This window comes from Homalodisca vitripennis, chromosome 5, assembly GCF_021130785.1.
Source record: "Homalodisca vitripennis isolate AUS2020 chromosome 5, UT_GWSS_2.1, whole genome shotgun sequence".
NCBI lineage: Eukaryota > Metazoa > Arthropoda > Insecta > Hemiptera > Cicadellidae > Homalodisca > Homalodisca vitripennis.
The window spans coordinates 84,986,511-84,999,701 of record NC_060211.1 but is presented as its reverse complement, the minus strand read 5'-3'; the positions used below and the strand labels follow the sequence as shown (position 1 = coordinate 84,999,701).

The window sequence follows — 13,191 nt, the reverse complement described above, 5'->3', positions numbered from 1 at the left end:
TTGTCGCTGATCCAAACTTAAAATTCATTACTAATATTGTTAATTGAATTGAGTTTAAAACGAGGAAAAAAGAAAAGATATAAAAGAAGATACAATTTTGTGAATAAAATAGATGAAGAGTTTTAACGAGTACGCAATTAAAATCTCGTAGATGATTGAGCGCTTAGGCAAAGTTATTAAACGCAGAAAAAGTATCTCCGTAAAATATGCGGCTTTCAAAAACTCACTTAAAGTGTATCGAACGTCTTCGTCTTGAAACACGCTACGGTAAATTCTTTGAAACTCGGATTAAAGTTAACTAATCAAACTTTACTTTGTGTTGCTCAAATAACAACTTCTCCTTCACAAAATTGTAAAACACCGTGCATCGTGATATATTAGTTTAAAGTACGTATGAATAGTTTACATGTACATATACTGACATCTGATTGCATAACATTATCAGAGAGCTAAGACCACTTTATTACTCTTTGCTGCATATATTACTGCAAGCCTTTTTGCGAAAAGTTTAAAACAAGCTCATTAATCGACCCTGCACAAGATAATGGTATTAGACAACCTCGATTGAAGTTTAAAATGTACTAAAGCATCAATGCAATGTTACTGTATTAAATAAATATCGATCTCCACATATCATTTCATCTCGCTAGTCCAGTACCAAAAATAAATTTAACACCATAGAGTTGTCCAAGTACTTTCATATAATATATTATACTTTATAAGATACCATTGCTGACCATAGAATTTCTTCACAGTTAAAATAGTGTTAAAAATTCATATTCCTAACTTATCACGACTTGCTGAATCAAGCCCTGGTACTTCCCAAAGCGAAAACATATATAAGTATTTAGTAGTCTATCCATACATCTACTACTGGTTGGAATTGTGGGAAGGCCGCTTAATTGCTAACTTTACAAGAATTTTCATTCTTAAAAAAGAAGTTGCATCTCCCTGACTTTGTACTTTAGAGATACTTTTTTTCAAGTAATTTACCATTATTTGGAAAGTTCTGCAACGGCTTTAATAATTTTAGAACTATTTTTAATATGATTTAAATTTTTTTAAATATTTAGTTCATTACAGTTTGTTCTGTTACACATTTAAAACAATAAATGTAGGAACAGAGTTTGCAGCTTTGAAGTAATGCATATCTTATACATACTGTCGACGAATATTTCAGTGATATTCAAAAACTACAAAGAGGTCTTGAGAGTTTTGGAAAATAAACATTATGGTTCAACATGAAAACTAGTATTATTTATCAAAGAGGATATTTTTCATGTCCTCACGACCAATTCAAGAATTCACTGATACAGGTACACTGGATTAATTAATAATTATGAAACTTCCATAATTGTTAATCAATAACACTTAAAAAAAGAACCTAAGGTCAAACGGGCCGGCTAAGAAACAGTTTACAATTAACACAATCTCACTGTTGAGCGCTGTGAAAAACTGGACAAAATTAAAAATATATGACGTCACACTGGAATGATTAAAACGTGAACATCTAGCATAACGATATGGTTTAGAGCTAAACGCGGATTTAATTTATAATGTTTTGGACGCTTTCTTTAGCCGACCGGGTATATTGTGTGTCAGAATTATATGCTTTTATATAAAATTTTTCATTATTGTATATACAATAATGAAAAAAAATATAGATATTAAGCTATATAGAACTCCGATAATCCTACATCCTAGGCTGTATATTTTTTTAACTTTACATCGAGGCACACATTGGTCAATCATAAACCATATCACTGACTGCACACACGGTTGATCAAATTATCTCAGACGTAGCATGGAATGTTTCGTCATGGATGCACACTAAATAACCATATCTGCTATCAGCCCTCAGATCTCATGACGCTTAGTTTAGCGGCTGTTTGAGTTTTAATTTATTTAAATTCATAACTCAGAAACGGTTCATAAGGGGAGAAGTTGAGGTGATGTAATATTCTATGTTTGTATGTCTTACTAGATTGTTTATTTTGCTGAAAGAACAAAATCTATTCTTGATACTTTCAAAATGGCGGCCTTTTAAAAGTTTTAAAGCGAAATAATACCATGATAACCGACGGGAAGCGAAATAATTTCTACACACTTTAAAGATAGCTTGTAATAAGACAACTGTTATAATTTGTTTGCTATTGCTTTATAATGGGTGATAAATTAAGGAATAAATGAGTGTTTAATACTGTCGTAAAATCCATCTTAGTCAATGAGAACATAGATAGTGATATAAAGTTATTTTGACTGCTAGAATCGTTTGAGCTGATAAGATCTTCCAGAAGTTTCGCGAACAACATCAAACCGGTGACTAGTCAAGGGGAGTGATTGTTTTGCCAATATGTATTGTTATATAGTAAATTTTGTCTCAAAGTTTATATTGGATTCCTTAAGGATACAATCACTCTTTTGAAATAAAAATGACAAATCATCGGTTTAATGTTGTTCACCAAAATTATGAAAGATCTATAATCTGCCCATGCGATTCAATTCAACAAACAAAATCTTTATAATTGCTTTCAACTAAAAGGAATTTGCTTTTCAGATAAAAATTCGAAAACCTAGTATAAATTTAATTGTTTTAAGAAATGTTTAAGTCATACATCAGCTAAATACAACATTTACTGGCATTTAACTTAATTTAAGTTTATTTTTAAGTAGGTTTTATGTAGCCTAAAAAAAACCTGGCAACAAGACATTTGAGTTTTAGTTTTAATTTTTGTCTTTATAAAATTGAATAACTTGTAAATTTTTATTGTATTTTGAGGAAATAAATATATTCTGTTCTATTCTAACTTAGGTGTATACAACAGTTGGATTGAAAATACAATGACCCTCTTTTCACTAATTTTATTTTTTTTCTTTGTAAATGTTTAAACATAATCTATATAAAGCTGACAGTAAAGGTTTTTTTCATGTTATTCAACGTATTATTCCATAATTTGTTTATTTCTATAATTGAATAGTTTTATTATTCCATTTAATTGTTTGAATTTCAGCATTACAAGAACATTTACAAGCTATATACAAATATGCTCATTCTATTATTATCTCAATCTCATAAACTAAATAAATTATATCTTTTAATATTAAAAATATGTAGGCACATGTTTACATATTTATATATTGAATGCTGTAATATAAAATGTGTAGATTTGTATCAGTATACAATGTATAGATATATGCATATATTGTTTCTCAAACAGAGTTTGGTTTTTTTAACAGAGGACTACAATCTAGAAGTATAACATGATGGTGTTCAAAACATTTTAAGCATCGTTTAAATGAGTTTTGAAACTGCCTCATAATTCGAAATATGAGCATTTTTATAAAATAATGTTCAAACAATATATTTGTCACCTTTGAGTTTATTAACTAATACTGGCATTTCTTTAAATATTCGTAAATTATTAACCCTTTTGATAATAAATACTGATTTATTACAATAATATTAAAACTGACCTAAGTAACTTTGTTATGATCCAAACAAATGCGCTTCGTAATCCGTAATCTCGCATAGCTGTTCTATATCTAGTAAGTAAAAGCTGTTGACTAAAAGCCTCCTCAGAATATAGTGGTCCATTGTTTCGGCCACAAAAGCTTCACAAAGAGTTGTTTATTATTGCTCTGAGAGAGCGCCGTCATCGCCAGGCTGATTTATGACAAATTATACTTTTGTCATTTGCAGAAAAGCTATTTTCGTCGAACCAAAGATGATTTATTAGCTGTAATTAGTCTAAATGAAACTTTAAGTAAGCGCCTCAAATATCTGTGATCATAACAACTCATATTTTATTCCAATAAATATTTACTGTACTTTTCTTTAGATTAACAATCTTCTTTAGATACAAATTAAATACTAAGAGATACGTAAGTGCTTGCAGGCTTTGTTGCAAGGTCACGTTGCATTAGTTCTCTCGATTACACCTAGTTCGTGGCTAGTGATTTACTCTCCTCCCTGCACTGATATTTGTCTTACTGAAATCTATAAATTTACGCACACCTTTATACTACGTTATCTTTTAACCTAAAAACCTAAGTAATCTTTATTTAAATAATAAAACGTAGGAGTACGACACGCCACGTGTCACGTCAAAGGCTTCGCTTAGGTTTTTGAAAAATTTAAAAAATATAGCTCACATTATTCTCTAGATAGACCAACAATCAATCATACAGAAAATTAATTTATACATCCCATGGCAGACACAAGAGAAATTATATCGGGCTACTTAGTGATAGGCTTTAATGACGCTCAAAAATTGTACGGCTGAACGTGCAAATCATTTTTGTCTATGTTTTTTATATTAATTTATACTATAAAATTAATCATAATTAATTGTCGTGTGAGAGGCTCTCCTGAGATTGCTTACAAGTTTCAAATCGTTAGCATATTTCATCTCTTAGAAATCATACATCTACATCCAACAGCAGGCAAGGGATAAATTGTGTCAGCATAATAAGTGACAGGCTTCATCCAAATTCCATGGTTGGACTTACACAATCACATAACCCTATCTTGTTTATATAGTAATGAAATGTCATGAAACATTTAAAGCATAGAGATGGAATCTTTCTTCAACAATTTGGACTTTAATTTTTCAATTTATTACTTTTTTCTTTTTACTTTACAAATGCAAATGCCATATATTTAAATTATCATATGATTACTTACTTTACTTACAAATATATTTTTCTTACACTTTCTTCACTTGTGTGTGAGCAAAAACGAGTTCAATGATGGCGCATGCCTCTATATGGGATGTGGTTGAACTTTACCTAACATTTTTACTTTGATCTCAATAATAATAGCAACAAAAATATTGTAGAATAAATTAAATGTCATAGTAATGAAATGTGCTACATACTTTAAATCTTAAATAGAATCTCCGCGAGGCCTGTAATGCAACACGTGGTGTAGTATACTATAACGACTTGGATTGCAGATATTCTTATATCAGAAAATTATGAATAAAATTATAAATCAGACATCCAAGACGATATAAAATATTTTTTGATTAGTAAGCTCCGAGGGATTTTCAGTATAATTTGTTACTAAATTTTTAACTATTAAATATTATCTGGTTTGTCTAATATAAAATCACAGTTCTAAAAAAATAATGGATTTATTTAAAATGGCAAATTAAATAGTTCAATGCTTCAGAATTTCATCACTCTATTTTCCAGAAAGAATTTATAAACCGTTTAGTAATATTAAAAAGGTCCTTAATAAAAAAAATTAACCAATGTAGCTTTAAAAACGCCACATATACTCATCCTTGTTAAATGTTAAATGTGTTGTTTTCCTTGTTTAATTACATTGAATTATACATTTTAATTTATATTATAAATATTTATAAGCTGTAGCTGCCTGTGGAAGTGTTCCTTATGTATTTGTGTAAATCATAGATATTTAAGTTTAATATTTTTCTACAGCATTTTTATTTTAAATGGAATTAACTTTGTTACACGTATGTATTTTCATAATCATAATCTGATATAGACACTACTCGAAATCTCAATTCTTACCCAATTAAGCAAAGCGATCATTTACTACGTATCATAAATAAATCATGAACTCCATTACTAATTAAAGATCAGAATTAAAAAATTTTGCTTTACAGGATGTTAAACAAATGCCTTGCTAAATAATTGCCAGGAAGTTCGATATTTTAGTTTCAGAATTATAGATTCTCGCATACTTCATATATATATATATATATATATATATATATATATATATATATATATATATATCTGTTGAGGAATTTGTCCGTTATTAATTTTAATACTTGTTTTATGACTATTAAACAAGGATAACATGTTTTTTATAGGTTGCAGATAACATATTCGTTATATGTTGCAGATATACATCTGGTTGGCTACCCTGATTGGCCCGAAGGTTGTAAGCCGCAAACCCTCGCCGACCGGGAAGGGATCAGAAGCTAATCTTGTTATTTTCCCTGTGTTTTCACCACACACTCTGCGAGATCAACTTTGTGCGACAGAGTCACCCTGATAAGCTTTGTTAATAAGGTTTCAATTTGATAGTACTGACTATTTGCTGAACATAATTGGTCGTGCCGTCTAAAACACGTGTTGCCTTTATTAGACACTAGGCTAGATCACGTGTGTTTTACCAAACTTCCAAAGCTACGAAAATCTGGAATTAACAAAAAGCAAAAGCTTAAACTGTTTGTTTATAAATTAAGCAATACATTTAAATAAGTACAAGTAATTTCTTTAGAACTTGACTTTAGAAATCTCCAGTTAACATAGTGTTATTGAGAAACGTTTAATGTGACTATCGGTTTCTGAGACAATATCTTATAACCAACTTGTACACTGCACCGTATAATAGTTAATGAGGTACTGGTAGTTGATTCCAGCCCTAAAAGATCACTGATAAAACTTAACGCGTTGACTGTGTTATCACTTATTCTGTATTAGGCTATCAGCCTGTCTTGCACAGTGTACCCTAACAGTGAAGACTCCTCTCATCTGGTTTAGTGCGATAAAAAAAAATGAAATCTCACGTTAAATGTATAATTGATAGAGGTATAAATGAGTGTTGTTTTTCTACATTCTCGTATTGCTCATTCTAAAAATAGTTAATAGATAGCAGACAATCAAAAATTTAAAACAAATGTAAATAAATTACCACAAATAATGTTGAAACAGTTTTGCATTCTACAAAAATAGCTGAGTGCATTTAGATCATATTTTAAAAATAATACACCTCGCTAGGTTACATTTACAAAACAATCTAGTAAAATTGTAAACAGTCGTAAATGATCTTATTAGTAATTTAAAAACCATGTTACTACGGTCTTAAGAGATCAAAGTGAGTGACATTGTAAGCAAAAGTAGTTAAAATTATGTTTAGTTAAAATAACTGATTGGCAGTTAATAAATAAATCTCTTCATTAACATCGAACTAACTGTTTTACAAATCTACTTATAAGTAAAAACTGTGTTTAAAATAACATTTTCATAATAAAACTTTACGTTAGAAAGTACCAAGAGACGAAAATGAAAATAATCACACCACGTCTCTTTTATAACCGTGTCAATGTCAAAAAATGTAATATAATAATTAAAAAACATTGTATATTGTCTCTGAGAGAGAATATTTAGACATTTGTATGTATACCAAAGTAATCCGAACGTTTAAAGTACTAGCTTTGCTAATTGGAACAAGATATTAATTACTGGAGAGACAGCTCATTAGTTGAGAGCCACTAAAGCAACTCCTGACGTAGCTTTCTATTGGACTTGTAACTGAAAATGTCGCCGTCAAGAACTAAATAAACTGAGCCAATTTTATATTTTAAGCGCTTTCTACTTACATAAAACCATAATTTTTTTAACAAAACATTATTAATAAACAAAAAATGACGTAACTATGGGTCAGAAATGTAAAAAACCTTCTAAATAATAGGTTAAAATTTATTTGAAAATCTCAGCTCAAAATATTTTAAAGCTGTGTCACCTTGATTCACATGTATAAGGGACACATTTTTACACTTAAAATGAAACACATGTTTCGAATGTTTTAAACATATAGTAAGACTTCAGAAAAACTGAACTTATAGCCAAATATGTAACAAATTGCAAAAACAATAAATGTTTATGCTAAATATGCACAATGTTATTTTATTTTAAAGTTTTCAATAATTAGTTCTCAATAAATAATGAAAGGAATATTTATTTTTTATTCCTATAATATATTTTCATTTGCCGTTTCTTTTGTGGACTTTGTATACAAATCATGCACAACGACTGCTACTATTTGTGATAAAGTGCATAGTTACAGTTTACGTCAAAACTTTTATCTTCTCTAAAAACACAGAGACTCACAAAATTCTAATATTGTTATTCTCTTGTGAATTGTGAGGCAACAGTCAAAGATAAAAGACAGTAGTCCAAACTTATGTAAAGTTTAATGTTTGTATTGACTAAAAGAAAGAACCTCAAAAATGCCGCAAGAAAGTTTGCGAACACTCTAAATAAACATTTGACTCTCCTTCTCTACATTTTGTTGCAAAGGCAACACTCAACTTACAACACATAAAGTTACTTTCTTAAGATCACATCTGTTAAAGTGCGGTTTGAGAGACAACAAAGTTAGTGGTATTCTGCACTCTGACATTTTAAACTGATGAAGTTCTTAAAACAAGTAGCAGGTGTTGGCAGAATGGCTCTGTTTTAAGGGTATCTTCAGATATAGGAATGATGAGATGAGAGTTTTATAGGACGTTTATTTTAATGACTTGACTTCATTAAACCTTTTACTATTTAATATTTCAGATGTAATTTATTATAACAAACCGTTAATTACCTATACATAAATATACCACAAAATAAATGTAACGGTACGTACCATCAACTGTTTATTCACATTTTTATATTATTCACAGTAATTTTTGTCTTAACAAATTGTAGTTTAGTAGGAGCCCATCATGTTAGAAACCTTTATTTCTGAAGGTTAAAAGCGGGATTGCTTTGTCAACACAACAGTAAAATCCTCTGAACCTAAGTTATTCGCAGTAGATTAAAGTTTCATAATATGTGCACTACTTTTAAATAAGTTTTTTTTCCGTTATTTAGAAAATAATAAATGATATAATTTAGAGTTAGAGATATGTGCTCTACATACAATGTTATTTTATCGTGATTTAAAATTAAATCTAAGATTAGACAAACTTTTAAACCGGCATCTGAAGAAGATGAAATATCCCAGAACACGAAACGTTATGCTATTTTTGTATGCAGCCTAAAATATAATGATGCCAACTCTGCATTGCTTGCACTGCAAAACTTGAAACTGCGAATCGTAGTATTTTTTTAAATAAAAATCATATATAAATAATATACTATCAGATACCCAAGCTTTCGAACGCGAGTTCGAAGGGTTTGAACGTGTATGATAACTTTTAGTTCAAATGAATTACATTTGCGACACAATACTGAGTGACTTGTTGCCTCGATCAAAACAATGTGTTAACAAGTGTATATTTAAGGCCATTTTCATTTCCCACGGTCTTCGTATCTTTTGAGCAACACAGTTGATTTTGCATGATCCACAGGCCTGAGAAGTCTACTTCTGTCAAACGACAAATAAGTTGGTTTTTAAAACAGTTAATAAATTTAAAGTAAAATTTAGATAGTAAACTTGGATTTGACATGTGTATTAAATTAGTGAGAAAGCAATGCATACTTATATTTACTATGGTTAAAACTATGGGTAAAACTGTATGGTTAAAAATATATATTTACCAAAACTTGTAATATTGTTAAATAAATATTTTCGTACTCTGTGATCAACAGAGTTTGCAGAAAAGGTTTGAACAACAATAGTTGTTATTATCAAGCTTACTCTGGTAAGTAAAAATGTGAAATAAATCAAATAAATTTATTAAACATATGGTTTTCTGTCATCTAATAATGTTTACATGCACCAATCGATATCGTTTATCTCACTATCTTAGTAATTAATATTTGTTTGGTGTAATTAGATTTTAGAGACCAAGATGGGATTCTTTGCAATTTTAGAGAAGAGTGCAGCGAAATATGAGGGGATTTTCGAAATAAGGATAGATCTATATGTTAAATAGGAAGCGTAAGGTGTCAATGTAAAATTTAAGCGCAATCGGCATGTAGTTTTAACGTGATTGAGTAACACAGACTAAAACACACAGAAACACACACACACACACACACACACACACACACACACACACACAAAATCAGTCAACATTGATTTTTTATATAGTATTATAGATATTATACAACATTCAAAAGAAACGGACATTATGTTTAAATTAAATCTGAATTTGAGTAAAATATAATCGGAGAAAGTAGTTTTTTAAGTCCACCACACGAAAACACGAACAGCTATGCAAATCTTAACATTTTAAACAAATACATTTGGTCACGTTTTAGTGCCGTATTGTAAACCTCTGAGTCATGTATATGTAAACATCTTAGCAGCACAATCTACTATATCGTTACTGTGCGATAAAGTGGATAATCGAACAAACAAACATACGCCAACTTTTTAATCAATTGATGGAGAGTAATTTCCTAAGCTTAGAAAATAAAGAAAGCTTTGGTAGTGGTGTAGGAAAGTACAGAAGTGGAATATCAAACGAAATACTATAAAATACAGATAAACGCAATTAATATACCTATTAGGAACTATTTCCAAATGATTGAATGTTTTATGGTTACAAGATCAAGGGCCCTTGAAGTTCTTATAAGTTCCATTTTCTCAGCTTAGATAAAAACGTAATTGCAAATGTGTAAGGCACTTAGCTAAAAAGAAAATTTCAGGAACTGCTTTAAAAGTGTATAAGGCTGATGGAGAGGTTTTTTGGTAGTGCATAGGTTAGATAACAAGGTTGGATGCAATCTCATTCGAGATTGGATACTAGTCGAGAAAAGTATTAAAATGTGAGTTTCTCTCATAGTTAATTATATGAGATATGTTAAGTGAATCTCGCCATCATAATGAGAATGTTGGAAATCACCTTATTTGGATGCTACAAAACTCCTACAAACGTCCAATTTCACTGAGATATGATCAATAATAATATATTGATATTCTAAATGAATGAAAATATGAAACATATTGAAACACAACATATCAAGTACACTTGGCCGATGGTTATATCAGCTATTGATAACGTGAAAGTTCTCTATATTATTCTGCAAGTTATACATTCTCATTAAGTCTATAATATCGCCAATTAACACTCTCCTCTTATCCTCACCTGTTATATATCGGAAATAATTATAAATTCAAAAATTATATAATAACTGGTTCAGAATACTACAATGTCAAAATTAATCTAAATCTAGTTCAAGAACTTTTGGATTTAACGAATCGAGTTAATAAAACAAAATTTAATAAAGGCTAGATAACAAAATGCTAACCATGACACAATAAAAAGATCAAAACCTCTTTTTGTATCTATGTTGTACAATGTTAGTACGGATCTGCCAGCTCACTGAATGCTTAGACTCGTTTACGCAAAAAAAAAAAAAAAAAAAAAAAAAAAACACTTCCGTCCCATTAAATTTTTTCGAACTATATTTGAATGACACATATTTTTAATCAGTTGCAAATCATGGAAATCTGCCGGTATAGTTACGATATCTCGTATTTCAAAAATAGAAGCCGTACTAAATTTAAAGTTCAAAACAACTAACATTAATGGGAAATATTCAAAATTATAGCATGTAAATTGTATTGAAACTATGATATTTTTAAGTAATTGATTTCTAAGACGAAAGAAATAATATTAATGCTTCTAGAAGGAGTAGGACTGCAGCTGTTTTTAGAAATACAGTCATTTCTACAGGTAAAATAGGATTCCTCTCTTATATTTGGCGTGAAGCTCCTTCCGGCTCTCCAGGGACCGAACCGATTTTCCAGATCAGCGGTCACGGGAGGGGGCAGAGTGCTCTTACGTGTTTTAGGTTAATTCACTGTTGATTTCCGACATTCACTTTCCATCTCTTCTCTTGAAACCACATATTCTAACCACACGTTTACATTTCGAAGCCGATTTAAGACTATATTGCTTATTTAACAGATTTTTTATTAATAAAATAACGGATTAAATTGCAAAACCATTGTTGGAAATCTTGTTTAAATAACTATATCAAGTGCAACCGTTTGAAAATTTGTATACCATTTGTGGAATACGATATGATATTAAAATTGTATTTTAAATAACTTAAAAATAGTCGTTTGCGTTAATTCTTCACTGATTCTTTTTTTATTTACAATCGCAGCATGACTGAATGGTTACGTTTTTACGCAATCAAAATTGCATTTTTCACTAGAAATTCATAATAGTGTAAGTCAAATACAAATAAGAATATAACTTTTAAATGAATGATATAAATAAACGATTTTACTGTCGAGTTTCTCATTGCGTAAGTATTCTGAAAACAGTTAATAAAAAATTAAGATATTGCTCTGTTAAATAGATCTGTTTAGATAGAATCTATGTTGAATTAGAATTATTACATAATGTTTATTAAAACTAAAAAAGGTTCTTAGTGTGGAAATCAGTGTTTTTATTTAAGATTGATTCCTGAAAATAAGGGAATATCTCGAACCACAATATAGCTTTAAATATTTTTATGCAATAACAGGATAAAAACTTCATCTTCGATTGCTTGACCTTCGACGGTTGGTTGAAATTTATTTGTAAGGAAAACTTCGTGTAAATTAAACAGGGTAAGTACGATTAACAATACGAAGATTTCCAATGAGTTATCCTAGATTACTGAAATTGTAAGGAAACTCTTCATCGACAGTATTTTAAATGAATAAATGTAAAAAAATGTTACATACATCGAGACGTAAGGTTTTTACATGAAAAAATGTTAAATATTTACTAAATTTTCATCTATAAATATACTGAATGGTCATTGTAACAAGTTAGTTACGCATACTAGTACTTTCTCTTATCTACTTCAAGCATATATTATGTAAGAAAAAGGCGAAATACGTATACTTGCATAAATACAGTAAACGGCACACACATTTTCGTATCGTGGAATCACTTGATAGCTAACAAAGTATACTTTTAACGTTTAATATAAGGTTATGTTGTTTAGCCCAAAAATACAATTTGCCTTTAACACAAATACTTTTCAGGGACATAATACTTATTGACATGATGTATCCTTATACAGTTATCTATATAAAATTTAAGCATCAGGGTCACTCCCAAATATACAATACTTAAGCTGAGTCTGAAATACTTGAAACAGTGCAAGATGCCAGTCAGTTATGAAAGCAAGCAACTACCATCACCTTGGAAAGCTAAGCTATTACGTAAACTAAATGTATACCTCTCCACATGTGAGGGCCACCTCGGTTCCAGGTCTCAAGAGCTCCAAAAATCCACCGCCAGGCAAGTTGTACAATTTATCCTTAAAATAAATAAAAATCATGTAATTAGGTTCATACAATATAAGAATTATAAAATTTAAATTTTACAGATAATAAAGACACACATATCCTGCAATGGGTAAAACAGTCATCGATCCATTGCAGAATTCTAAAGCAAACAAGAAACGTGTGAGTGATGGAATTAATTTGGTGACAACACATATGTTGGTATTTATTCCATTCCAAATGCGATAAATAACGCATTAGCA

At 29.9% G+C, this 13,191-nt stretch overlaps 1 protein-coding gene across 1 annotated transcript in view; it reads right to left on the bottom strand.

Annotated features, from left to right (window-relative positions):
• The window catches only part of LOC124362458 (disks large 1 tumor suppressor protein-like), a 713,149-nt gene that overhangs the window by 676,728 nt on the left and 23,230 nt on the right, over positions 1–13,191 (bottom strand). Inside the window, exon 2 of the mRNA XM_046816976.1 lies at positions 12,883–12,963. The gene's annotated coding sequence lies outside the window, so the exon portion shown is untranslated. The remainder of the gene's footprint in view (positions 1–12,882; positions 12,964–13,191) is intronic.